This window comes from Bos indicus, chromosome 27 (genome assembly GCF_029378745.1).
Source record: "Bos indicus isolate NIAB-ARS_2022 breed Sahiwal x Tharparkar chromosome 27, NIAB-ARS_B.indTharparkar_mat_pri_1.0, whole genome shotgun sequence".
NCBI lineage: Eukaryota > Metazoa > Chordata > Mammalia > Artiodactyla > Bovidae > Bos > Bos indicus.
This window is the reverse complement of record NC_091786.1, coordinates 15,279,968-15,307,700: the sequence shown is the minus strand read 5'-3', so window position 1 is coordinate 15,307,700 and position 27,733 is coordinate 15,279,968. Positions and strand designations below refer to the sequence as shown.

General features: G+C 47.4%; 1 protein-coding gene across 3 annotated transcripts in view; it reads left to right on the top strand.

The window, feature by feature from the left end:
• Positions 1–16,927: 16,927 nt before the first annotated feature.
• The window catches only part of ACSL1 (acyl-CoA synthetase long chain family member 1), a 65,089-nt gene continuing 54,283 nt past the window's right edge, over positions 16,928–27,733 (top strand). Inside the window, exon 1 of one of the 3 annotated variants that reach the window (XM_070781723.1) lies at positions 16,928–17,084. The gene's annotated coding sequence lies outside the window, so the exon portion shown is untranslated. Of the gene's footprint in view, positions 17,085–23,079; positions 23,102–27,733 lie in introns of those variants that run through there. The other 2 variants (XM_070781722.1, XM_070781726.1) reach the window with 2 other exon arrangements.

The following is a 27,733-nucleotide window of genomic DNA, read 5'->3' as shown; positions in this document are numbered from 1 at the left end:
CATGTGATAGGGAAGAGGCAACCAGCTGTGAGGCATGCTTATTAAAGAAATACCTGTGTTGATACCTCCTGAGAGGAAGATGTCAGAGAAGGCATTCGTCTTTGCCTGTATCTGTCATTTGAAGAAATAACCGATTTAGAAAACAATCCTACATGCTTTCATTGCCTGAGTCACAGAACAAGCTTACCTTTCCGGCGTTCGCCTGCTGAACACACACTGAGCCCTGCATGGCCACGTGCTGGGGTTCAGAGGAGAAATACCACCTAATGGAGTCACCACCGCGTGTCAGGGACACATGACAAGGGAGATGGTCCATGGAGACTGGGGTTGAGATAGCTTGATTTACTGAAAACTGACTTTTTTTTTTTAACCTTGCCAGTAAACATATTTACCATAATGTCAATGTTGCCATTTTATTTTATTTACATTTTTAAAAATTTATTTTTAATTGGAGGATAATTGCTTTATAATGTTGTGTTGGCTTCTGCTATATGAAAATGTGAATCAGCGATACATATGCATATGTCCCCTCCCTCTTGAACCTTCCCTGCCAGCCCATCCACCCTCTAGGTTGTCACAGAGTACCGCATTGACCTCCCTGTGTTATACAACAGCTTCCATTAGCTGTCTATTTTACATATGATAATGTGTATGTTTCAATACTACTCTCTCAATTCATCCCACCTCCTCCCTCCCCCACTGTGTCCACAGGTCTGTTCTCTATGTGTGTGTCTCCATTCCTGACCTGCAAACAGGTTCACAAGTACCATTTTTTCTAGATTCCATATATATGCGTTAATACATGATATTTGTTTTTCTTTTTCTGATTTACTTCGCATGCTGCCATTTTAAGAGCACACAGCAATTATCCTCCGGTGGGTTACTAATTAATCTAGGTGTGGCTGGGCACAGCTGGATACCAGTATGTGGAACGACAGTACCAGTGTTATCAGGCTGCCACTGCCGGCCCTTTGTTATTTAGCTGCTCAGTCATGTCCAACTCTGGTGACCCTGTGGACTGTGGCCCACCAGGCTCCTCTGTCCCTGGGATTTTCCAGGCAATAATACTGGAGTGGGCCGCCATTTCCTTCTCTAGGGGATCTTCCCGACCCAAGGATCAAATCTGTGCCTCCAGCAAGTCTCCTGCATTACAGGCGAATTCCTTACTTTAGGCAGCATGAACTGATGGCTTTGCTCAGGGGCCATGATCCTCAGAGGGTCCACTTTTTTTTTTTTTTTTTTGCTATTTTACAACATCCTGGAGCTCCAGATGGCCCCAATATCCTGAAATGATCAGTAGGCAGAAGGATGGGGTTTGCATATCAATGGGCAAAGGTGTACAACACCCTCTAGATCTGAGCTGTCCACCAGCCACACGTGACTACTGAGTGCTTGAAACGTGATTAGTCGGAACTGAGATGAGCTGAATGGGAAAAATACACAATGGATTTTGAACACCTAATGAAAACAGTAAAATATCTCATTAATAGTTCTGATATTGATTACGTGTTGAAATGACAATGCATGCTCAGCCACTTGGTCATGTCCAACTTTTTGCAACCCCATGGACTGTAGCCCGCCAGGCTACAGTCTGTCCATGGGACTTTCCAAGCAAGAATACTGGACTGGGTTGCCATTTCCTTGAGGACATATTGGATTAAATAACATATATTATTAAAGTTAATTTCTTCTATTTCTTTTTACATTTTTAATGTGGCTACTAGAAAATTTAAGCTTATGTAAGAAACTCAGATTATGTTGCACAGTGCTGTTCTAGGTGTCATGTTCAGTGAAGGCAGTGATTGTATCTATTTTTGCTCATCTAATTACCCTTGTAACCATAGAATTCAACACAATAGCATTGAAAAGGACTCAGATATTCAAGGAACAAATGAAAATATAAATTAACAAATAGACACTAGTTACTCATTTCTCTTGGAAACGAACAGAGATCATTCTGTCATGTTTGAGATTGCATCTAAGTGCTGCATTTCGGACTCTTTTGTTGACCATGATGGCTACTCCATTTCTTCTGAGGGATTCCTGCCCACAGTAGTAGATACAATGGTCACCTGAGTTAAATTCACCCATTCCAGTCCACTTTAGTTCACTGATTCCTAGAATGTTGACATTCACTCTTGCCATTTCTTGTTTGACCACTTCCAATTTGCCTTGATTCATGGACCTGACATTCCAGGTTCCTATGCAATATTGCTCTTTATAGCATTGGACCTTGCTTCTATCACCAGTCACTCCACAGCTGGGTACTGTTTTTGCTCTGGCTCCATCCCTTCATTCTGTTTGGAGTTATTTCTCCACTGATCTCCAGTAGCATATTGGGCACCTACTGACCTGGGGAGTTCCTCTTTCAGCATCCTATCATTTTGCCTTTTCATACTGTTCATGGGGTTCTCAAGGCAAGAATACTGAAGTGGTTTGCCATTCCCTTCTCCAGTGGACCACATTCTGTCAGCCCTCTCCACCATGACCCACCCGTCTTGGGTGGCCCCACGGGCCTGGCTTAGTTTCACTGAGTTAGACAAGGCTGTGGTCCTAGTGTGATTAGATTGACTAGTTTTCTGTGAGTATGGTTTCAGTGTGTCTGCCCTCTGATGCCCTCTTGCAACACCTACCGTCTTACTTGGGTTTCTCTTACCTTGGGCGTGGGGTATCTCTTCACGGCTGCTCCAGCAAAGCGCAGCCGCTGCTCCTTACCTTTGGACGAGGGGTATCTCCTCACCGCTGCCCTTCCTGACCTTCAACGTGGGATAGCTCCTCTAGGCCCTCCTGCGACCGCGCAGCCACTGGTTGGTTCTTCCAGCCGCCGCCCCTGGCCTCAGATGTAGGGGCGTCGGGTAGCTCCTCCCGGCCTCCGCCCCTGACCTCGGACAGGGGGTAGCTCCTCTCAGCTGCTGCCCCTGACCAATCACTGCAGATGGTGACTGCAGCCATGAAATTAAGATGCTTACTCCTTGGAAGGAAAGTTATGACCAACCTAGATAGCATATTCAAAAGCAGAGACATTACTTTGCCAACAAAGGTCCGCCTAGTCAAGGCTATGGTTTTTCCTGTGGTCATGTATGGATGTGAGAGTTGGACTGTGAAGAAGGCTGAGCACCAAAGAATTGATGCTTTTGAACTGTGGTGTTGGAGAAGACTCTTGAGAGTCCCTTGGACTGCAAGGAGATCCAACCAGTCCATTCTGAAGGAGATCAGCCCTGGGATTTCTTTGGAAGGAATGATGCTAAAGCTGAAGCTCCAGTACTTTGGCCACCTCATGCGAAGAGTTGACTCATTGGAAAAGACTCTGATGCTGGGAGGGATTGGGGGCAGGAGGAGAAGGGGACGACAGAGGATGAGATGGCTGGATGGCATCACTAACTCGATGGACGTGAGTCTGAGTGAACTCCGGGAGTTGGTGATGGACACAGTGTTCTTGCCTGGAGAATCCCAGGGGCAGGAGAGCCTGGTGGGCTGATGTCTATGGGGTCACACAGAGTTGGACACAACTGAAGTGACAGTAGCAGCAGCAGCAGCAGAAGGGAGGCCTGGCGTGCTGCAATTTATGGGGTCGCAAAGAGTCAGACACGACTGAGCAACTGAACTGAACTCATTTCTCTGAAGCCAAGAAGGATTTCCTCCCCCTCCTTACCTTAACCTAACACCTGAGAAAGAAATTGGATATTTGGAAACTTTATTTTTCAGCTTTGAATCTCCTGTCCTGAACTCCCCTAGTGTACATCTGACTGCCATAAAAGGGTTATAGACCTCTCACACTTAACATCTCCAAAGTGGAATTCTTCTTCTTCTTCTTTTTAACTTTTGGCTGCACTGCTCAGCATAGGAGGATCTTTGTTCCCAGATCAGGGATTGAACCCTTGCCCCTGCATTGGAAGTGTGGAGCCCTAACCACTGGACCCCCAGAGAAGTCCCCAAAGGATAATTTTTTTTAATTTATTTTTTCTGCCAAAGTCATTTCTGCCAAAGTCCTTCTAGTCTCAATAAATGGAACCATGATCCCCCAGTTGTTTATGGCAAAAACCTCATCAGTTTAAGTATTCTTATTTCCCCCATTAATAATAGCCCAACCCTACCCAATCAAGAAACAAGTCTTTATTGATTCTACTGCAAAACATATTCCAGACACATCCACTTTCTCCATCACTGCTACCACTTTGGTAGAAGCCACCTTGGTGTCTCACTGATACTACTATTCCTACTTGGTCCACGTGTTGCTGCCACTGCTCCCAGAAATTCTGTGAACCACTGCCATCCTTCTGACAAAGACAAGGAAATGATTGCCCAATAAACTTGACTGTAAGAACATTTTAAAGGGCTTCCTAGGTGGCTCACTAGTAAATGAGCTCACTGCCAATGCAAGAGACACAGGAGACAAGAATTCGATCCCTGGATCAGGAATATCCCCTGAAGAAAAAAATGGCAACCCATTCCAGTATTCTTGCGGGGGCAGGGGTGGGGGGTGGGGGGGCTGAAATACCATGGACAGAGGAGCCTGAAGGGCTACAGTCCGTGGGATCGTGAAGAGTTGGACAAGACTGAGCACACACAAGAACAATTTAATACGTATTTAACAAACGTGCTTCAATTTAGCAGACAAACTGGTGGATGGAAACAGGTGGGGCAGTCATCTAAATGTGTACCTGCCTTCAGTTAGGCTAGTCCAGACAGAAAGTGACTCTGTTTATAAAGCTCTCCACAGATGTGGGATCCAGAGACAGGCAGGCCAAGGCTTTGCCCCTCTGCTTCCGCTTCCCCCAGCCTTCTCCCAGTGGTGGTACAATAGCCCTACAGCATCACTCTCCACCTCAGTAGTGTTGGGCTCACCTCACCATCCATGCTGCCCCGCTCAGAAGCAAGCAAAGCAGAACCCTCCCTTCCCACTAAGAACATACAAAACATACAAATAGCCTTCCACTGCTGGATCACAGATAAGATGAAGGAGAAATCAAACACTCGTGGAACTTAAGTGAAAGTGTTAGTTGCTCAGTCAGAGTTGTGTCTGACTCTTTGCGACCCCATGGACTGTAACCCACCAGGCTCTTCTGTCCATGGGATTCTCCAGGCAAGAATACTGGAGTGGGTAGCCATTCCCTTCTCCAGGGGATCTTTCTGACCCAAGGATCAAATTCAGATCTCCTACATTGAAGGCTGATTCTTTATACCTTCTGAGCCACCAGGGAAGCCCTATGGAACTAAATCATGGGTTAGTCATTGAGTTTGCACTGCTGCAGAATTGCAGAGAAAATTAGCTTAAGGGAAGAGGGACATACCGAGCAGGAATCTTTAACAGGAATTTGGCTGTTCCTTTCCACAACAGGAGAACAGGAACCTTCTGTGCTCATTCCTGCAATCAGACTAAGGCTCTCCATCTCCATGGCCTCCCTTCCCCAGACCCCAAATTTCACCTTCTGTGATGTGAGTGCTGTGTGCTAAGTCACTTCAGTCCTGTCTGACTCTGTGCATCTGGCTCTCTGCTCTAACTCTCTTTGACTTCCTCTAGAGGCCTTCCCTCCCAGCCTTTGTAGAGAGCACCTCACTCCTTTCATTCTCAATCCCCAATTTTTAGTTTTCTATTGTTTTAATTTTAATAGTCCATATTGCCACCTTACATTGCTATAGCTGTTTCTTTATTGTTGGCCTCCTCCCTGTTAGAATATAAGCTCTCATACGGTGAACAAGACTTTTCTTATTCACTGTTATTTCCCTGAAATCTACCTTGAGCAATGCCTGACACACAGAAAACATTCAATAAATATCTATTGAATAAATCAATAAGTAGTTTAAATACCTTTTCCTAATACTGAAGGCCTTTTATATGCATACTCCAATGTACCTTTAGAGTAACTAAGTCCTAGAACTTTAAAGGTAGAGTGGACCACATTAGAATTATCTTACCCACTCCGGTATTCTTGCCTGGAAAATCCCATGGACAGAGGAGCCTGGCAGGCCACAGTCCATGGGGTAGCAAAGAGTCTGACTTTCTGAGCAACTAAGCACAGCACAGCAGAATTATCTCACACGTCCAGAGTATCTTTAAAATAAATTATTTATTTTTGACTATGCTGGGCATTTGTTGCTGTGCAGGCTTTTCTCTAGCTGCGGCAAGCGGGGGCTACTGTTTGTTGCAGCGCGCAGGCTTCTCTCTGCTGTGCCTTCTTTTGTTGGGGAGCACAGCCTCTAGGGCACAAGGTCTCAGTAGCTGCAGCGCGCGGGCTTAGCTGCTCCACGGCACGTGACATCTTCCCAGATCAGGGATCAAACTCGTGTCTCCTGAATTGCCAGGTGGATTCTGTACTACTGAGCCACCAAGGAAGCCCCATCCACCTTGACACCAATGAAGCCCAGACAGGTAAAGCCCAATCGGGAGGACAAATCACACAGTTAATTGGTGAAAAAGCCAGAATTGAAAAGTTGGCCTCCCCAGGCCTATTCCAGGCTTACCTAACCCAAGCCAATTCCTGCCATCTGCCTTCCTTTTATACTTTCTGAGTATAAGAGGAATGGACATTTGAGGCTCTTATTATACATTTAACACATGCATTTAACAGGTATTTGTAGATAACTTACCTGTTACCACCCACCAGGCATACCATAGGGGCTTCATGTCATATAACGTTGAATAAGACACAGTCCGTATGTGTGCATATTACACAGGCATGCGATCACAACTGTGACAAGACCTGTACCAGAAACATTATGAAGAGCTGTGGGCGCATCTCCAGAGGAAAGGAAGATTACTCCTAAGGGAATGAGAAGCGGTTTACCAGAGGTGACTTATCAGTTCAACTATATAAACATGTATCAGGTGCCAGGCATGGGGCTGGAAGGTGTCTAGACACTGTGTATGTGCTGTCAAGGAGCTCCAAGCCAGGCCACAGGACCAAACGCATAGACAAACCTGCCACAGCAAAGGCCTTGAGTCTGAACCACAGGTAGCCTAGGAACAACAAATACTCTTGAACAACAAATGTGTTTGTGTGTGTGTGTGTGCACGTGTGCACACGCTCACATATGTCCTGGAGAAAGTGATGCCTCAGCTAGGTTTTTGGAGGATAAATAAGAATGTAAAGGTTGCAGGTGGAAAGAATAGATGCAAAGATTTTCCAAAGAAGCAAAAATACTAATAATTATAGACGAGTGTTCACTGGAGCCAAGCAGCATACTAACTGCATTGTATACATTATGTCATAGACTTAATGGTCCTTTTTTAAAACAACATAATTGTCCTTACTTGGATGCTTCCCTGATGGCTCAATGGTAAAGAACCCACCTGCCAGTGTGGAAGATGCAGGTTCTATCCCTGGATTAGGAAGATTCCCTGGAAAACGAAATGGCAACCCACTCCAGTGTTCTTGCCTGGGAAATCCCATGAACAGAGGATCCTGGTGGGCTACAGTCCATGGGGTCTCAGAGAGTCAGACACAACTTAGCATAGGGCCTCAGTTCAATTCAGTCGCTTAGTCATGTCCAACTCTTTGAGACCCCATGAGTCGCAGCACGCCAGGCCTCCCTGTCCATCACCAACTCTTGGAGTTCACTCAGATTCACGTCCATCAAGTCAGTGATGCCATCCAGCCATCTCATCCTCTGTTGTCCCCTTCTCCTCCTGCCCCCGATCCCTCCCAGCATCAGAGTCTTTTCCAATGAGTCAACTCTTCGCATGAGGTGGCCAAAGTACTGGAGTTTCAGCTTCAGCATCATTCCTTCCAAAGAAATCCCAGGGCTGATCTCCTTCAGAATGGACTGGTTGGATCTCCTTGCAGTCCAAGGGACTCTCAAGAGTCTTCTCCAACACCACAGTTCAAAAGCATCAATTCTTTGGTGCTCAGCCTTCTTCACAGTCCAACTCTCACATCCATACATGACCACAGGAAAAACCATAGCCTTGATTAGACGAACCTTTGTTGGCAAAGTAATGTCTGTGCTTTTCAATATGCTATCTAGGTTGGTCATAACTTTTCTTCCAAGGAGTAAGCGTCTTTTAATTTCATGGCTGCAGTCACCATCTGCAGTGATTTTGGAGCCCCCAAAAATAAAGTCTGACACTGTTTCCACTGTTTCCCCATCTATTTTCCATAAAGTGATGGGACCAGATGCCATGATCTTCATTTTCTGAATGTTGAGCTTTAAGCCAACTTTTTCACTCTCCCCTAGGGAGAGTGAAATGGACTGGTTGGATCTCCTTGCCCCATTAGGGCCTACCATACTCCAAACACACCTATTCCATCTGTCCATCCATTCATATCTATTTATGTCTCATCATCTATATATCTATCCATCTCTCCAAGTGCTTGTTCAAAAATCAGATATAGAATTTTCTTTTTTTCAGGAATTATAGTTTTCCTCTAATAAGCAGAAAACACACTTTCAAACGTACTGTTTGAAGTATTCCTCTATTAGGTTGGCTAGCACTGTGTTTGGAAGACAGGGCTGTGATTCATATTTAAATACTTTGAAAGGAGCTCTCTTGGGCATACATTTCATTTTGTCACCCTGCGCTGACAGTGACACTTACAGTGACATGCCAGGAATTTGTGGTTTGTCAGAGCAGTAGTGGTTGTGAATTGGGAGCTTTAGTTCTTCAAACCCTCTGGACTCTAAGTAAAGTTTATGTATGGCTGGAAGGCTCAAATAGTGAACCTGCCAGGAATGCACCAGAGCAGAAACTCCTTAGGGAAAGCAGTGTATACCACTGTTGTCCATTGAACTGGACAGTCCTCCATGTTTTCAGGTTGATCAAAGAACTGTTTCCTTGCAAAACCCCACAGAAACATTATGTCTACTGTAAAAGCATTATTTCTTCTGTGACAACAAAAGGACCGCAGGATTCATAATCTCCAAAGGAAATGGGCGCTGAGGGGGAAGGTTTTATGAGTATCTACCGTTTAGAATCTGATTTTGGTGTTGACCATCTGGTGATGTCCATGTATAGAGTCTTCTCTTGTGTTGTTGGAAGAGGGTGTTTGTTATGACCAGTGCATTTTCTTGGCAAAACTCTATTAGTCTTTGCCCTGCTTCATTCTGTATTCCAAGGCCAAATTTGCCTGTTACTCCAGGTGTTTCTTGACTTCCTACTTTTGCATTCCAATCCCCTATAATGAAAAGGACATCTTTTTTGGGTGTTAGTTCTAAAAGGTCTTGTAGGTCTTCATAGAACCGTTCAACTTCAGCTTCTTCAGCGTGACTGGTTGGGGCACAGACTTGGATTACTGTGATATTGAATGGTTTGCCTTGGAAACGAACAGAGATCATTCTGTTGTTTTTGAGATTGCATCCAAGTGCTGCATTTCGGACTCTTTTGTTGACCATGATGGCTACTCCATTTCTTCTGAGGGATTCCTGCCCACAGTAGTAGATAAAATGATCATCTGAGTTAAATTCACCTGTTCCAGTCCATTTCAGTTCGCTGATTCCTAGAATGTCGACATTCACTCTTGCCATCTCTTGTTTGACCACTTCCAATTTGCCTTGATTCATGGACCTGACATTCCAGGTTCCTATGCAATATTGCTCTTTACAGCATCGGACCTTGCTTCTATCACCAGTCACATCCACAGCTGGGTATTCTTTTTGCTTTGGCTCCACCCCTTCATTCTTTCTGGAGTTATTTCTCCACTGATCTCCAGTAGCATATTGGGCACCTACTGACCTGGGGAGTTTCTCTTTTAGTATTCTATCATTTTGCCTTTTCATACTGTTCATGGGCTTCTCAAGGCAAGAATACTGAGGTGGTTTACCATTCCCTTCTCCAGTGGACCACATTCTGTCAGCCAAAGATGGAGAAGCTCTATACAGTCAGCAAAAACAAGACCAGGAGCTGACTGTGGCTCAGACCATGAGCTCCTTATTGCCAAATTCAGACTTCAGTTGAAGAAAGTAGGGAAAACCACTAGACCATTCAGGTATGACCTAAATCAAATCCCTTATGATTATACAGTGGAAGTGAGAAATAGATTTAAGGGCCTAGATCTGATAGATAGAGTGCCTGATGAACTATGGAATGAGGTTCGTGACATTGTACAGGAGACAGGGATCAAGACCATCCCCATGGAAAAGAAATGCAAAAAAACAAAATGGCTGTCTGGGGAGGCCTTACAAATAGCTGTGAAAAGAAGAGACATGGAAAGCAAAGCAGAAAAGGAAAGATATAAACATCTGAATGCAAAGTTCCAAAGAATAGCAAGAAGAGACAAGAAAGCCTTCTTCAGTGATCAATGCAAAGAAATAGAGGAAAACAACAGAATGGGAAAGACTAGAGATCTCTTCAAGAAAATCGGAGATACCAAAGGAACATTTCATGCAAAGATGGGCTCGATAAAGGACAGAAATGGTATGGACCTAACAGAAACAGAAGATATTAAGAAGAGATGGCAAGAATACACAGAAGAATTGTACAAAAAAGATCTTCACAACCCAGATAATCATGATGGTATGATCACTGACCTAGAGCCAGACATCTTGGAATGTGAAGTCAAGCGGGGTTTAGAAAGCATCACTAAGAACAAAGCTAGTGGAGGTGATGGAATTCCAGTTGAGCTATTTCAAATCCTGAAAGATGATTCTGTGAAAGTGCTGCACTCAATATGCCAGCAAATTTGGAAAACTCAGCAGTGGCCACAGGACTGGAAAAGGTCAGTTTTCATTCCAGTCCCAAAGAAGGGCAATGCCAAAGAATGCTCAAACTACCACACAATTGCACTCATCTCACACGCTAGTAAAGTAATGCTCAAAATTCTCCAAGCCAGGCTTCAGCAATATGTGAACCGTGAACTTCCTAATGTTCAAGCTGGTTTTAGAAAAGGCAGAGGAACCAGAGATCAAATTGCCAACATCCGCTGGATCATGGAAAAAGCAAGAGAGTTCCAAAAAAACATCTATTTCTGCTTTATTGACTATGCCAAAGCCTTTGACTGTGTGGGTCACAATAAACTGTGGAAAATTCTTCAAGAGATGGGAATACCAGACCACCTGATCTGCCTCTTGAGAAATTAGTATGCAGGTCAGGAAGCAACAGTTAGAACTGGACATGGAACAATAGACTGGTTCCAAATAGGAAAAGGAGTACGTCAAGGCTGTATATTGTCACCCTGTTTATTTAACTTATATGCAGACTACATCATGAGAAACGCTGGACTGGAAGAAACACAAGCTGGAATCAAGATTGCCGGGAGAAATATCAATAACCTCAGATATGCAGATGACACCACCCTTATGGCAGAAAGTGAAGAGGAACTCAAAATCCTCTTGATGAAAGTGAAAGTGGAGAGTGAAAAAGTTGGCTTAAAGCTCAACATTCAGAAAACGAAGATCATGGCATCTGGTCCCATCACTTGATGGGAAATAGATGGGGAAACAGTGGAAACAGTGTCAGACTTCATTTTTCTGGGCTCCAAAATCACTGTAGATGGTGACTGCAACCATGAAATTAAAAGACGCTTACTCCTTGGAAGGAAAGTTATGACCAACCTAGAGAGCATATTCAAAAGCAGAGACATTACTTTGCCAACAAAGGTTCGTCTAGTCAAGGCTATGGTTTTTCCTGTGGTCATGTATGGATGTGAGAGTTGGACTGTGAAGAAAGCTGAGCGCCGGAAAATTGATGCTTTTGAACTGTGGTGTTGGAAAGACTCTTGAGAGTCCCTTGGACTGCAAGGAGATCCAACCAGTCCATTCTGAAGGAGATCAGCCCTGGGATTTCTTTGGAAGGAATGATGCTAAAGCTGAGACTTCAGTACTTTGGCCACCTCATGTGAAGAGTTGACTCATTGGAAAAGACTCTGATGCTGGGAGGGATTGGGGGCAAGAGGAGAAGGGGACGACAGAGGATGAGATGGCTGGATGGCATCACCAACTTGATGGACATGAGTCTGAGTGAACTCCGGGAGTTGGTGATGGACAGGGAGGCCTGGCGTGCTGCAATTCATGGTGTCGCAAAGAGTCGGACATGACTGAGCGACTGATCTGATCTGACTGTTTAGAATGGAGACTCCTTGACTTGCTTTAGTCATTAAAGTGAAGAGGGGAATTCCTTTCTCTCTCAATTAATATTTTCCAACTTTATCTGTTTGCTGTTATAACTCTTTCTCGCCAGACCCAGAAAAAAAATGTTTTCCTCTGCTAGAAGCTCTGTTTTCAAAAACATTTGCCTCCCTTCTCTCTTCCAACATCGAGATCTAACTCTACCAGTAAAGCCTGTTCCCTATTTCATTTTCAATCTCTTCCATTTTGCTGGCTTCTGACTTGGAGCTTATAGGTTTGTATGCGCTGTAATCTCTTCCATCTTTATAAATGAAAGCTACAAACAAAATAAATATGCCTAAACTATGTTCGCTTTACTGAACATTTCTTTTCTCCTTTATGTTCTTAAATTGAGATACGATTGACATAAAACATTAGTTTCAGATGTACAACATAATTATCTGATATGTGTGTATTGCAAAATGGCCATCATGGTTCCCCTCCCTGTATCCATGTCCTTGGGTAGTTTTTTCTCATGTGGACTTTTGACATGGTTATGCTTTGGCCAATGGAACAGCAGCAAACATGATGTAAACAGGGGTTTGAAAAACAATTGTCCCCTTTGTTGAGCTTAGAGAGCTTAGAGCCTTGAGACCACCGATTGAACATGCTTGAACTAGCTTACTGAAGTGGCCATGTGGAAGAGAAGTAAGGCAGCCCAGCAAATAGCCCGATGATCATCAAACCTGTGAGCAAGGTCATCTTCAGACCAGCCAGCCCCAGTTTATCCACCAGCTGACCAGCTGCAGGAGAGAGACCAAGAGAAACCAACAGAGGAACTGCCCAGCTAAACCCAGCCCAACTGCCAAGCCACAGAATCATAAGCTAACAAACGATTGTAGTTTAAGCCACTTTAGGGCGATGTGCTATAAAAGCTAATCAATATAGGATGCATCTTCCAATTGATTATGTCTTGCACTTATAATGGGCGGCATTTTTTTTTTTTTCAGGGATACATAAAGTAATGGCGCATCTTACAATTGACTGTGATTTAAGTTGAACAAAATACAGTGTGTGAGTGCATGCTTAGTTGCTCAGTTGTGTCTGACTTTTTGAGACCCTTTGGACTGTAGCCCGCCAGGCTCCTCTGTCCATGGGATTCTCCAGGCAAGAATATTGGAGTAGGTTGCCATTTCCTCCTCCAGGGACCGTCCTGAGCCAGAGATCAAACCCATGTCTCCTGCTCTGCAGGTGAATTCTTCACTGCTGAGCAATCAGGGAAGCCTGTAATCCAGTTTGATTGATATCCTTATTAGGAGAAATCTGAACACAGGCATTTATGGAGGGAAAATCATACAAGCAGACACAGGGAGAAGATGGTTATTCCCAAGGCAAAGAGAGAGGGCTGGAACAGATTCTCTCCACACAGGCTACAGAGAGAACCAACCCAGCTAACACCTTGATCTTGAACATCTAGCCTCCAGAACTGTTGTTGATGTTCAGTTGCTTGCTTGTGTCCGACTCTTTGCAACCCCACAGACTGCAGCACGCCAGGCTTCCCTGTCCATCACCAACTCCCGGAGTTTACTCAAACTCATGTCCATTGAGTCAGTGATGCCATCCAACCATCTCATCCTCTGTCATCCCCTTCTCCTCCTGCCTTCAATCTTTCCCAGCCTCAGTGTCTTTTCCAATGAGTCGGTTCTTCGCATCAGGTGACCAAAGTATTGGAGTTTCAACTTCAGCCTCAGTCCTTCCAGTGACTATTCAGGACTGATTTCCTGTAGGATGGACTGGTTGGATCTCCTTGCAGTCCAAGAGACTTCTCAAGAATCTTCTCCAACACCACAGTTCAAAAGCATCAATTCTTTGGCATTCAGCTTTCTTTATAGTCCAACTCTCACACCCATACATGACTACTGGAAAAACCATAGCTTTGACTAAGTGGACCTTTGTCAGCAAAGTAATGTCTCTGCTTTTTAATATGCTGTCTAGGTTTGTCATAGCTTTTCTTCTGAGGAGCAAGAGTCTTCTAATTTCATGCTGCAGTCACCATCTGTGGTGATTTTGGAGCCCAAGAAAATACAGTCTGTCATTGTTTCCATTGTTTCCCCATCTATTTGCCATGAAGTGATGGGACTGGATGACAGGATCTTCAGTTTTTGAATGTTGAGTTCTAAGCCAGCTTTTTCACTCTCCTCTTTCATCTTCATCAAAAGGCTCTTTAGTTTCTCTTCACTTTCTGCCATAAGGGTGGTGTCATCTGCATATCTGAAGTTATTGATATTTCTCCCAGCAACCTTGATTCTAGCTTGTGATTCTTCTAGCCTGACATTTTGTATGATGTACTATGCATAGAAGTTAAATAAGCAGGGTGACAATATACAGCCTTGACGTACTCCTTTCCCAGTTTGGAACCAATCTGTTGTTCCATGTCCGGTTCTAACGGTTGCTTCTTGACCTGCATACAGGTTTCTCAGGAGGCAGGTGAGATGGTCTGCCTCTCCATTTCTTTAAGAATTGTCCACAGTTTGTTGTGATCTACACAGTCAAAGACTTTAGAGTAGTCAATGATGCAGAAGTAGATGTTTTTCTGGAATTCTCTTGCTTTTTTGATGATCCAATGGATGTTGGCAATTTGATCTCTGGTTCCTCTGCCTTTCCTAAATCCAGCTTGTACATCTGTAAGTTCTCAGTTCACTTACTGTTGAAGCCTAGCTTGAACGATTTTGAGCATTACCTTGCTTGATGTGAGATGAGTGCAATTGTGCAGTAGTTTGAGCGTTCTTTGGCATTGCCTTTCTTTGGGACTGGAATGAAAACTGACCTTTTCCAGTCCTGTGGCCACTGCAGAGTTTTCCATATTTGCTGGCATATTGAGTGCAGCACTTTCACAGCATCATCTTTTAGGAATTTCATCACCTCCACTAGCTTTGTTCATAGGGATAGTTCCTAAGGCCCACTTGACTTCGCATTTCAGGATATCTGGCTCTAGGTAAGTGATCTCACCATCGTGGTTATCCAGGTCATTAAGATCTTTTTTGTATGGTTCTCCAGAACTGTAAGATAATACATTTCTGTTGTTTAAGTCACCCAGTTTGTGGGACTCTGTTGTGGCTGCCTTGGCAAACTAGTACACCACAGACCTTGGGAAGCATCTGAAGAGGCACCGGGCCTGGAGGACTGGCTGGAGCAGTCAGGGGGGAAAAGAGGGACTGAAATGATGAAACCACAGGTGAGGAGAAGGAGACCTGGACAGAGATCTAAATCCAGGATTAGCCAAGTGAAAATGAATAAAAACGAAAGTGGAGTCCATTTTTAGTTTTAAATGGAGAGTCTAGAGCTGGCAGATCTAACTGGAGAAGAGAGCCTAGGAGAAGTGAGCTGTTGCAGAGGCCGCTGGAGTGTGGGCTGCCTCACCATTGCTGTACCACGTGCAGGAGATGAGTGCTGCTGCCACAGCAGATGCTCTGAGCCCGTGAGAGGGGCCCAGGAGAAGTCCTTAGGGTATCATCATGGCCTCGATCTGAGTGCTTGAGGCCTCAGCCAGCACAAGTTCACCTGAGCAGAAGTACCTGTACACTACCCCTGACTATTATGGATGTACTCTGGAACCAGACTGCCTAAGTTCCCACATAATTTTGCCTTCCCTAGCATTCAACCCCACTCCAGTACTCTTGCCTGGAAAATCCCATGGACGGAGGAGCCTGGTGGGCTGCAGTCCATGGGGTCGCGAACAGTCAGATATGACTGAGCGACTGCACTTTGACTTTCCACTTTCATGCACTGGAGAAGGAAATGGCAACCCACTCCAGTATTCTTGCCTGGAGAATCCCAGGGATGGGGGAGCCTGGTGGGCTGCCGTCTATGGGGTCGCACAGAGTCGGACACGACTGAAGCGACTTAGCAGCAGCAGCAGCATTCACCCTCTCTCGGCCTCATCTGTGAAAAAGGAATAGAGACTGCACCCACTTCATAAGGTTATGATGAAGATTCAATAAAATAATGCGTGTGAAATGTTTCAGTAGAGGTTATCTGTCACTATTAGAGGCATTTATTCTAATTCTTCTCAGGCCTCCAATTCAAAGCAGTACTAGATGAGAGTCCTCCATCCACCACAGGGCCCAAGTGCCACTGTAACTAGAACCCTGGTATTAGAGGTTAAGGCTACTGGCAGGCCTCAGGAACTAAGAGGAAAAATACCATTCGGACCAGGAGCCTGAAAAAAACTGCACTGGGCTCTGGAAGGCCCCAATGGACATCGCATGCACACAGACAGAAGCCCTGAAAACCGCATGGCCAGGGCTGAGCCGAGAACGGGCCCTCAGAACTTGGCAGGTGGACGCTGTTCTTGAGTGGTGTCGAGCCTGCGCTCTGCTCCAACTATCCTGGGGCTCATCTGTCCTGTTGGTCTTATGTCCAGCGCTCTGCATTAGTCCAGAGCAGGGCCTTTCCCGGCCAGGCACTGTGGTGAAACCGCATGGGAGGGGTGGGGGATGGGGAGGTGAAACCAGGTTAAGAGGATCAGGCAAGTTCTCTGCCAAAGCCAATAGGAAAGGAAAGCCCTGGACCCCAGGGAGCCTCCCGGCAGATTCCCCCGCCCCCAAGGAGTCAGAGGGCCTGTGGATGAAGGTGGAAGACACGAAAGGGCGTCTCCCGGCCCGCCCTCCGGCACTCAGACTTCTGGGCTGAGCCACCACAATTTACTCTTTGCCCTTCCTTGGACTCCTTGTGAAATCCAGGGCAGTCCGGACGCCTGGAGATGCGTTCGTCCCCCGCAGTGCCCCAAGCTTCCCCCAGCCGCTGGGCACGCGCTCGACGGGACAGCAGGGCAGGCGCGCGGCTGCAGGGACGCCGTGAGGGCGGGGCTGAGACGGGGGCGGGGGTCCGAGCGGGGCCGGGGCGGGGCCGGGGGCGGGGCCCGAGGCGGGGCGGGCGGGGCCCGCGCACTGGCCTCAGCCCGGCTCCTAGGCTGCAGCGAGCCGCTGGAGCGCAGCCAGCTCTCGGAAGCAGCGGCGGCGCCCTTAAATAGCATCGGGGACCGGCAGGGGCCGGCAGTGGGCTGTAGTGACAGCCGGCGGCGGACGGCTGGGCCTGCGGAGGAGGTGAGTGCTCCTTCTAGCGGGGGGAGCCACATCCGTACCCGCTGCGGCGCCGCCCGGGTCTCGGTTGGGGCTCGGGTCTAAGGCTGCCCTGCCGGCCGGAGCCCGGGAGGTGGCGGCCGCAGCGGAGACGCGAGAACCCGCCCTCGGATCGCAGCGACTTTCCGCTTTTCCGGCCTCTGCCCGGCGGCTCCCCGAGTTCCCTCCGCCGCGGAGGCCTCCAAGCCGCCGGATCCGCCGCCGCTTCCTGTGCAAGAGAGCCGGCGATGCCCGCCCGCCTCTCCCCCGGGCGGCGCGGGCGCTGGGCTGGTGTACGGCGGGGTGCGGGTGACGCGCGCCGCGGATCCGGGTCCTTGTTTGTGTAGCGGCGGGGACCGCCCAGCGGGAAGCCAGACCCGGAGCTGCAGATTCGGGACGATGATCGCCGCGGGGCCATGTCGATGCTCTCTGGGTCGCGGCCTCCCTCTTTCCCCTCCGAGGCGGGTTGGGGGCATGCTCCGATCGCGCGTGGAAGCATCAGCGCCTCCGCGTGAAGGGTGGTCCCTGCATGCCGCGCCCGCTGGAGGGTCAAAGGCAGCATCCGAAGCCGGTGACCACATGTGGAAATTCTCGCGGTGCCTGCAGAGGAGTGCCACAGCTGCTGTACATGGCCGTGATGGAGTCGTTTTAAAGAGCCTGGCATGTTTTGAAATTAGGAAGTAAAAATCATGATATCTATCTCCTTGCAGCCTAGACGGAGCGTGGTGGTAGGTGACTTGAATGAACACGTGGACGAGAACACAGAGACAGATGCTCCTCTTAAGATGTGTAGGCTAGAATTTGCAAACCCCTTCCCCACCCTACCCACTTTCAAGGTTATGAAGCTTAATTAATACCGTTATAATAGTGCCCTTGCCTTTGAAAGTTCAAACATTTAAGCTTCTTGTTGGTGCAGGTGTATGTAAAGTGCCCCAACTGTTAATATCCGTTTATTTTTTACCTTTGCTTAGCATGAGAGAAACTGGTTAATTTCATAGTTTCTGACAAATTTCACCTGTGATTATTATCTCCTAAACAATTATTTGCTTAACACTTACAAACTAAAAGCTAGTCGGTACCTCCGGCTTGATTCAGCTTTTTCAGACTGAAGTAGCAGGTTGAATTGGCTTAAAACTTAAGATTTGAGTTTATTGTCTGGTTGGATGGGCTTGAGAAGGTGGGACCTTTAAAGTAACCTTCCCTTCCCATCAGGGTGGAGCCTAGTCCTGGGAAATGTTCATTCTTGTTCTGATTCAACTGGGAGAATCTCTTCTCAGGCTGAAACTTGACTCCTCATGTGGGAAAGGGTGCATTAGACTAAAGTCTTTCAGAAACTAAAATTCTGTGACTGAAAAAAGCAAACCCTGAAGAGTAACCCACTTCATATCTCCCTCCCTCACTTCAGATAGACACATCATAGACCATGTGTTATAGACCTGTTTTCTGCATTTGCTGTAAATGGAAAAGACTTTTAAAATCACCCTTTTCTCACAGTTATTGGAGAAGGCAATGGCATCCCACTCCAGTACTCTTGCCTGGAAAATCCCACGGACAGAGGAGCCTGGTGGGCTGCAGTCCATGGGGTCGCTAAGAGTCAGACATGACTGAGCGACTTCTCTTTACTTTTCACTTTCCTGCATTGGAGAAGGAAATGGCAACCCACTCCAGTGTTCTTGCCTGGAGAATCCCAGGGACGGAAGAGCCTGGTGGGCTGCCGTCTATGGGGTCACACAGAGTCGGACACGACTGAAGTGACTTAGCAGCAGCAGCAACTGTCCAACTTGGTGTTCAGACAAACACATTAGAGTCACTTCGATTTAACACTCATTCCTGGAGATCAGGTCTCAGTGAACAGAGCTAATCTGAAGCTGCCGGTGGTTGAGTTTGAGTTTCAGTGTTCTCGTCCTAACAGGAGCTTTGGGGAACTTTTAAACAAATACATAGCTGGACTTGATGAACTGGAACGTGGAGGCAGGCTCACCAGTGCTTGTGTGCCCGGCTCCATGTCATTTCCTCTCCCGTTCATCACCTAAAATGCTGAATGAGAACTCTTAAGAATTCCTAGTTTGTGAAGCTTGAGGTGATACATAATTTGTACCACAGTGACAGAAGAAACTGGTCACGTAATCTGTGTCATCTTCATCTGTCTGCTTTTTCACATGCTAACATTTAGAAGTTCTTCACTGTGGCCTCCCCTGATAGCTCAGTTGGTAAAGAATCTGCCTGCAATGCATAGGAGACCCAGTTTGATTCCTGGGTTGGGAAGCTCCCCTGGAGAAGGGAAAAGCTACCCACGCCAGTATTCTGAGTGGCGTCACAGACTGAGTGACTTTGACTTTTCACTTTCACTGTGTTGGAGAGGACACAGTTATTAGTGGTCACTTTTATTCCCAGAAATTTGGCCAACTTGGAGGGATGGCACATTCTTTGGCCAAAAACTTAGCTGGAGGTGAAGACTCCTCCCCTGTGCTTTCTTCTGCCAAAGAATACATTCAGTTGGAGGCCAATTCTGTCCCCAGTATCTAAGATTTCAGGACTGGTGGCTCCATGTAGTTGTCGAGTTGTAAATGAAAATTTGAAAGCTGTCTAATATCTAACTCAAAAACCATTTGCCTCAGAAAAGCTATATGAGTAAAATTGTATATTTATATACAACAGTAAATAATAAATTTATATACATACAGTCGGAGAAGGCAATGGCACCCCACTCCAGTACTCTTGCCTGGAGAATCCCGTGGATGGAGGAGCCTGGAAGGCTGCAGTCCATGGGGTCGCTGAGGGTCGGACATGACTGAGCAATTTCACTTTCACTTTTCATTTTCATGCATTGGAGAAGGCAATGGCAACCCACTCCAGTGTTCTTGCCTGGAGAATCCCAGGGACGGGGGAGCCTGGTGGGCTGCCGTCTATGGGGTTGCACAGAGTCAGACACAACTGAAGTGACTTAGCAGCATACATATAGTATATAATTATGTGGTGTATAATTTATATAACATATCCATTTAATATTATAATAGAAATCTATACTTGTTATGGAAAATTGAGAACCATAAAAAATAAATCTAGGAGTTCCCTGGTGGCTTAGTGGTTTAGGATTCTGGGCTTTCACTGCTGTGGTTGAGTCCCTGGTTGAGGAACTAGATCCCGCAGGCTGCTTTTGATTTTGCTTTGAAGATAATATTTTTGCTCCTTTGTTATATTGTGGACACTTTCTCCATGTTGTTACATACTCTTGAAAAAAATGAGTTTTGAAGATGGCTGTCTTATATAGTTGATGTGATATGTCATAAATTATTTACCTTTCCCTTATTATTGGACATTTAGAACAGTTTACTAAATATCTTATATATTTCAGTATGTATTTTTTTTTAAAGTTAGGGAATATTCTGCTTTAAAGGGGTTTCCCTGGTGGCTCAGATGGTGAAGAATCTGCCTGCTAATGCAAGAGACCCGGGTTTGATCCCTGGGTTGGGAAGATCCCCTGGAGAAGGGAAAGGCTACCCACTCCAGTATTCTGGCCTGGGAAATCCCATGGACAGAGGAGCCACAGTCCATGGGGTTGCAAAGAGTTGGTCATGACTGAGCAACTAAGACTTTCACTTTCACTGCTTTAAAACTGTTGAAATTGACCATGATTTGGAAATTATTTTTTATTACTGGACGGTTTTAATGAACCATGGGTTCATGTGTTTTAGTCAAAAACTGTTGAAATAAGGATTCATGCTTTGGAAAGATAAGTGGAAAGAAGTTAGGGCACCACAGGGGGAAGTGTGGGCTGCCTTTTAGACCATTTCCTCATTTGGGAGGGACTTCTGATAAATGTATTATCTGTCCATTGGCACACTTACTTGGCCGCTATAGAAATTGGCACTTTCCCCATGGGTTTGTTGTGGGGAAAATGTCCATATACATAAGGCCAAAATGCCCTGAGTACTATTTGTTCTTTTGTTAACCAGGGTAAATAGAAAGTTGCTTCAGGAGCTCCTTTCCCGCCAGGCTCAGCTGTCAACTACGAAGCAGGGGAGTGTTAGCTGAGCGAGCAGGATGAGGGGTCGTACAGCCAACAGCGCCAGGCACTGCTCTCAGCGCTTCAGAGCTGTTAACCCAGTTCATCGTCCCAGCTACCCTGTAAAGTAGCCCTACATATATCCGTATCCGATGAAAGGTAATAAGGAACAGACACAGATTAAGTCTCCCAGACCAGGCTTTGAACCTCAGCAGTCCGGTTTCAGGGCCAGAGCGCCTACTGGCTCAACTCTTCTTCTCGAACTTGAAGGGATCTTAGTCTAAGGGGGCGCCCTGGAAAGTTCCAGGTTATCCAGCTGGTGGCAAGACTGAGGACAGAGCTGGTTCTTCCCTGGCCTTGCTCCTTGGCTGTCCCCTGTTCTGTTCACACGTTGTCTTCACCATCAGCGGGCTGAAACGGAGACAGATTTTGATTCCATTCTGTTCGGCCAGTGATAAGATCACCTGCTACACAGCTGTGACTTTTTTAGAGAATTAGAGAGCAAAAGGCTTCGCCTGCCCTAGAAGTTGCTCCTGTTCTAGATTGTGCTGGAAACCTTTAAATGTCTTGCAGGGTTGGAGGCACAGAGATATTGTCTATCAGTTGTGGCCTCCTTTCCCCCAAGACAATTTTAGGCAGAACCCCAGTATATGAAATAAATAAAAGCAGGGCTGCCATGGTTGAAGGAGGGCAGGGTGGGAGTCCCAGGTCACATAAACTGGAGGCACTCCGGCACCCCCTGGCTCCCCCGGTCCCTGAGGGAGCCTGACTCACTCATTACCTGACATGGTGGTACCTAGAGCCCAGGGGCGGAGAGACTTACCAAGGCTACGTAAGCTGTGTTCCCCTTGGGCCGTGACGCACAGTGGAGTTTGTTTTTGGGCCCTGTGCCTATTGGGGGAATGGCTGGACCTTGGTGTCATCCTTGACTTGCACCCTGAGACCCAGCCAGTCGGCATTTTCTGTTATTCTGTACCATGCTGCCCAGCACACGTGCATTTCCTCCTTTTCTTGTCCAGGTTGCCACCCTCATCCACAGTCTGTCACGTCTAGTTTAGAAAACAAGGGTGCTTAGTTAAAAAAAAAATGATGGTGACACTTCCTAACACAGAGTTCTGATCAAATCCCTTCCAGGGTCCCTCTGGAAGGCCCCAAGTCTTCGGGTAGCTTGGCTCTTGGGGGCTTCTGGAGTCCAGTTCAAACCTGCTGTCTCCCGTGAGTCTGCCAAACAGCCACATGCTAGGACTTTTGGAAAGAGACTCTGGTGGCACAGGGTTGAACCAAGGCCTCTGCACCCATGACTACTCTGTACGTGAGCTCTGTCTGCCACCTGACCCACCTTCCTGTGTCCCGGGTGAGCCTCCCTGGCACGTCCCCCCCACCCACCGGCTGCAGTGATATCCTGGTCCCCGCCTCCTTGCTCATGGCCCTGCTTTTCAGAGGCCATTTTCCTGGAATGACCCTCACCGTCCTCAGACTCCACATCACTCACTGGAACCCTCAGCCGACAAGAGCTGGTGGTTAAAATGTTGAGACACTCGCATTCTGGTTAGAAAAGAGCTGCTACCCTGAGTACCACCCACCCCCAACCCCCACCACATTCAGAAACCGAAGGGTTATGCCAGGCCGGGGGAGGCTCTCCTGAACCCTGTTCTGGTGGTTGGCCTACTTCTGTTCCAGTTGTTGGGTGCCTAGGTGTATTGGTTCTTCAGTTTCTGAGTGGCGAGCCGCTGCCCCACCCCTCCCACCCTTCCTTTGCCTCTTCATATGTGCTCAGCTCAGTCCCCCCAGATAGGCCCCCAGCCACATACTCAGCTCTGCATTTAGCAGACCTGGTCACTGTCATTTCTGTGTCTTCAGCAGCATTTAACACAGGACCTGACTGCTTCTAAGTACTTAATATCATCTGATGACTAACTGAGGCCAGGAGACATTCAGATGGACAGTTATCCCATAGATGCTGTCACTGAAAAGAATGTATGTTCCATCGTTCAAGGTTTGTATATTATAATCCCTGCAAGGCTCAGATCTTGTAGCTGACATCAAGCTGTTGAAAATCCCCAGACCAAAGCCTGTGCTTTCCCGGGGTTGAACTTGGCAAGCCAGAGGGCATTTGAGGTCTCTCCGGGGGTAGTTTGTTATATTTGAGCAACAGGTGGCTATGGGCTTCACAGGAAGAAGATCAATGTCAAGTTCTAGACAATGTTACGTAACTGTACTGTAGCCTTCATTTACCTGGTATTCCTACCAAAAATCCTACCTTGTTTCTGTGTGGGTGGTGAAATTGTCAGATAGATGTTTGTTCCTCCTCTAAGACAGTTAGCCACGCTGTGCCTCGAGCAAGCCTTGGAGGTGCCCCAGACTGAGCAGGGACCTTGCTGTCAGGCAGTCCAGCCAACCACCTCACGGGGGAGGGACCCGCGGTCACAGGGTACACCAGGCAGCTTGAGCAGCCTGGATGCCAGAGGTGGTGCTAGGCTGAGTTTTCCCTCCTGACATGAGTCAGCGACGAATGCCTCCGACTCCATGGCATCTTGGGATGGCATGTAGGGACTCCAGCTGTGGGGTCTGGGACAGACCACCTCTGATGAGCCAGCCTCTCGGCCTGCCAGGGGCCTTGCCTGGGACACTTGGCCTCCGCACTGAGCTGGGTGCCCATGACCCTCACTGTCCTGCCCCCCCCAACATTCTTCTTTCCATCACGGGGCCTTGCAGGGTATTTTTGTCTCCTTCCTGGATGGCAAGTCCATGGGCAGCCTGGGCGGGCACCGTTAGCCCACGTCCTGGATGTGGCAGGCTTCTTTCTGCAGGTGCTGCAGTGAGCAGTTGCATTTATTGCCGCCCATAATCGGGAACTGACCGAGACTCTCGGCAGGCAGGTGACACAGAGGAGGAACACTAGTCTCCAAGATTGGGGGCACTGCCCACCCTCTGTTGTGGGATAGACCATCTATTAGGGTGCAGGTGGATGTGTTACAGCTTATGTAGATGTTTATTTTTTAGCTTTCTTTTCAAATTCATAATTTTGTTTCATAACATCCAGAAAATATTTATATATAGTTTATAAATAAGTGCATCTACATTTTAGGGGTACATTTATGTATTATTTTTGATGCATTATCGAAAATTTCAAGAGCCAGAATAGTAACTCCTTCTCTGCCAGCAGTGTGGCGAGATCCTTCCAAGTGCCATTTTTAAAATGGGTTTCCAGGCCCTCCTCCAGGGGATCTTCCTGACCCAGGGATGGAGACATCTCTTACGTCTCCTGCATTGGCAGGCAGGTTCTTTCCCACTGTTGCTGCTGCTAAGTCACTTCAGTCGTGTCCGGCTCTGTGCGACCCCGTAGACGGCAGCCCACCAGGCTCCTCTGTCCCTGGGATTCTCCAGGCAAGAATACTGGAGTGGGTTGCCATTTCCTTTTCCAATACATGCATGCATGCTAAGTCCCTTCAGTTATGTCCAACTCTGTGCGACCCTATGGACAGCAGCCCACCAGGCTCCTCTGGCCACAGGATTCTCTAGGCAAGAACACTGGAGTGGGTTGCCATTTCCTTCTCCTCTAGCTCCCTAAATGTGTGTATATATGTCCTTTTTTTTTTACGTGTCAATTAAATATCATGCTGGATTGGCCACTTCAAATCAATGTTTGTGTTGGCTTTCTTTGTTTAAACCTTTGGTCAGTGGCAGGTGACCATGTACGTGCCAGTCTTAGTCTTCTTAGAACAAGTCCCTGAAGCTGTAGAATCATAGAGCTAAAATGGGCCTCAGAAGTGTCACCTGAATGATAGGATGTTTGGGATTTGCTTTGGTTTTTTAGAAACATATATAGAATGAAACAACACTGACAAGGTGTCGATCGTTATTAAAACGGAAGCTGGGATTATTATGCGTACATGGTGGCTTCTTGTACTACCCTATATACTTTTGAATAGATTTGGAAGTTTTCATAATAAAAATGTAAAGAAAGCATAAGGGGGAAATAGAGACCCCAAACTAACATTTGCTTGTTCCAAGGAGGCCAGATTGGACGATCTCTCTTCCCCTCCCCCCACCCCACCCTTCCTTCTTTTAAACACTGGGGCATTATTCTGTAACTCTCTGCAACTGGTTGGATTTGTTTTGTCTTCAGCTTCCCCAGGGCTAATCACCTTTTCTTATAGTTACCTAAACTCTGGATGTAACCCTAGCTGCCAAGGGCTCGCTCACCTCTCCACCCACAATCAGCCAGATCCTGCTTAACCTTTTCTCTTGTCTCTCCCACTCCAGCACCACGGAGGGCATCCCCAGGGCTGAAATCTCTAAACACTCAAAAGTGGATTTCTTCCAAGCTTGAGAGCAGCTGGCCTCGCTCTGTCTCTGGGTCAAAGTCTGACTTTTATTCAGTTTTCCACTCACCCCTGCTCTGTTAACTGTTTTTTGGGTTTATCCATCCCTCTGAAGCCCTGCTCTATTTTGAGAGGTGTGAGTAACTCTACCCAACCATGTGTCCCCTTAGCCTTCTTCTCCAGGTCACTGCTATTTGATCCCCGTGACCTCTGAGGGCAGCAAGGACTGGGCTGCTTCCTCTTCCATCGGCTCTTGCAGCTAGCCGATGCCCAGCCTGCGGCCTGCCCGGGGTGCTCTCCTGGGAGAGAGGAGTGTCCGGGCCTCTGGTGTATGTCCCCAACGTCTTTAACCCACCTGCCACCCCGGTGACTCCCAGCACAGGCAGGGCCTTGGTGTTCGCTCACCCCTGCCTGCCTTTGCCTGTTCCTGTCTGGCTCCTGGCTCACTGGACTGACCTCCCTTTGCACTCCAGCCCATACACAGTGCTTTCTTACCCGTCTGGCTGCCAGGGCCCTGGATAGTTTGGTTCACTCCTGCAGATGCGTTCACTCTTAAAGGTTAGGACAGGTGGTGAGAGCTTAGACATGTCTTTTCTGGGAGGGGCTTTCACCCCATCTGTCATTCTGCGGGAAGGGCAGTTTACCACCTGGGACCCTTTCTGGAGCAGGTGAGAAAGGCATAAATACAGGAGGAAAAGAACTGACCTGACCTAGTTATAGCTTCTTTATCTTGAGAAATTAAAAAAAAAAAAAAAAAAAAAAACACAGAAAAGTACAAAGAATAATAAAACCATAAAGCAGACACCTGTAGAATTGATGGTTTTTAACAACAGGTTGTTTCCTTTAGATGTTTTCTTTTTATACATCCCGCTGTCACCCAGAGTTTCTGGGTGGGTGGGATCCTGTTATTTGGTACTGAATGCCAGGACTGTGTGGCCAGCTTGGGCCTCTTCTAGCATCGTCTCAGAGATGCGGTGTGGTATGTTGGTGACAGAAGGGATGAATCTTCCCTTGTTCCCCCTTTCTCCCTGCCGCCCCACCCCCCGCCGCCCCAGCCCACCCTGGCTGCAGGGGGCGTCGGCTCAGGGGTTTGCAGCTCACGGGCACGGCCAGTCCCTGGACAGAGAGCTCTGTGCACGTGGGTCTCGTGTTCTTTCCTGATTCTCTTCTGCCTCCTCCCGTAGCCGCTACGGGAAGCTACATACTAGCTTTGGACAGAGCGTCTGAGGGGACCCAGGACTTTGGTCCCTTCTCTGTGTGCAGCTCCTTGAACAAATGGACCTCCTCCTTGCAGTCCTGAGGCCTTCAGAGGAGGGCCCCTGCCAGCTGGGTCCAGCGCTGGCTGTTGTGAAAGGACTTTGGTCCTGTTTCCTCTTCGATTGTTCTCCCCATCTCTTGGAAGCCTCCTGTCTCGGGATTTACTTTGTGGTTTCTTTGCTGGCCAGGGAAGTGGAGAGGCTTTTCTTCTGGGTCGTTTCAGTGGCCGGAGGAATTTTCCTTCTTCTGCAGCTGTGATCATAACAGGCTCTTCTTGTATTGCCTGACCAACCCAGACCACAGCGTCATGGTCTATGACATGCGGACCCACAGACGTAATGAGGGCCCTCCCTGTGCGCAGATCAGCTGAAACCACACGCCTGTCAGACCTGCTCGTGAGCAGGGAGCTTGGCCCGCAGGAGCCTCTTCTGCCATGGTTCTTGCAGAAACCTTGGGTCAGCCTAACAGACAGCCTCCCGGTCTCTGGCCGCTGAAGCAGAGCCGACGGGCCACAGGGCTGCACTGTCCAGGGCTGTCCCTTGTCTGACTTGTATCAGGAAACGCCCCTGTGCCCCTACCTGACACGTATCCAGATACTGCCTCATGGTCGTGAATCGCTGTTTAAAGGGAAAACATGTTGCTTCTCATAGGAATTTTGTTTTGAATGGAAACGTTTCCTCTTAGATCCATTCTGTCCTGGCTCCTACCCGGAGGCTCTGAGGTGACCTGGATATCTTCACTGGGCAGGGCCTGACTGTAATTAGCACTTTCCCAAGTGTGTACCTGACAGGTCTTTGTCTGGGTGTTGGAGAGAGGAAGGAGGAGAGCCGTGTGCCTGGTGGTGTTTTCTCTCTGGGGAATGCTGAGCAGGCAGGTCCTGCTGTAAACATTCCTTGTGTCCCAGATGGCCACTCTGGGCGTTTCTGAGGGCTCCTCATGCCAGTCCCTGGGTGGCGTCTCTGGTTTGGAAGATTTGCTTTTCTGTCAGGGGAAACACACTTTCAGAAATTGGTGGCCAGCCCTAGGGTCAGGCTCTGGACTCAAGA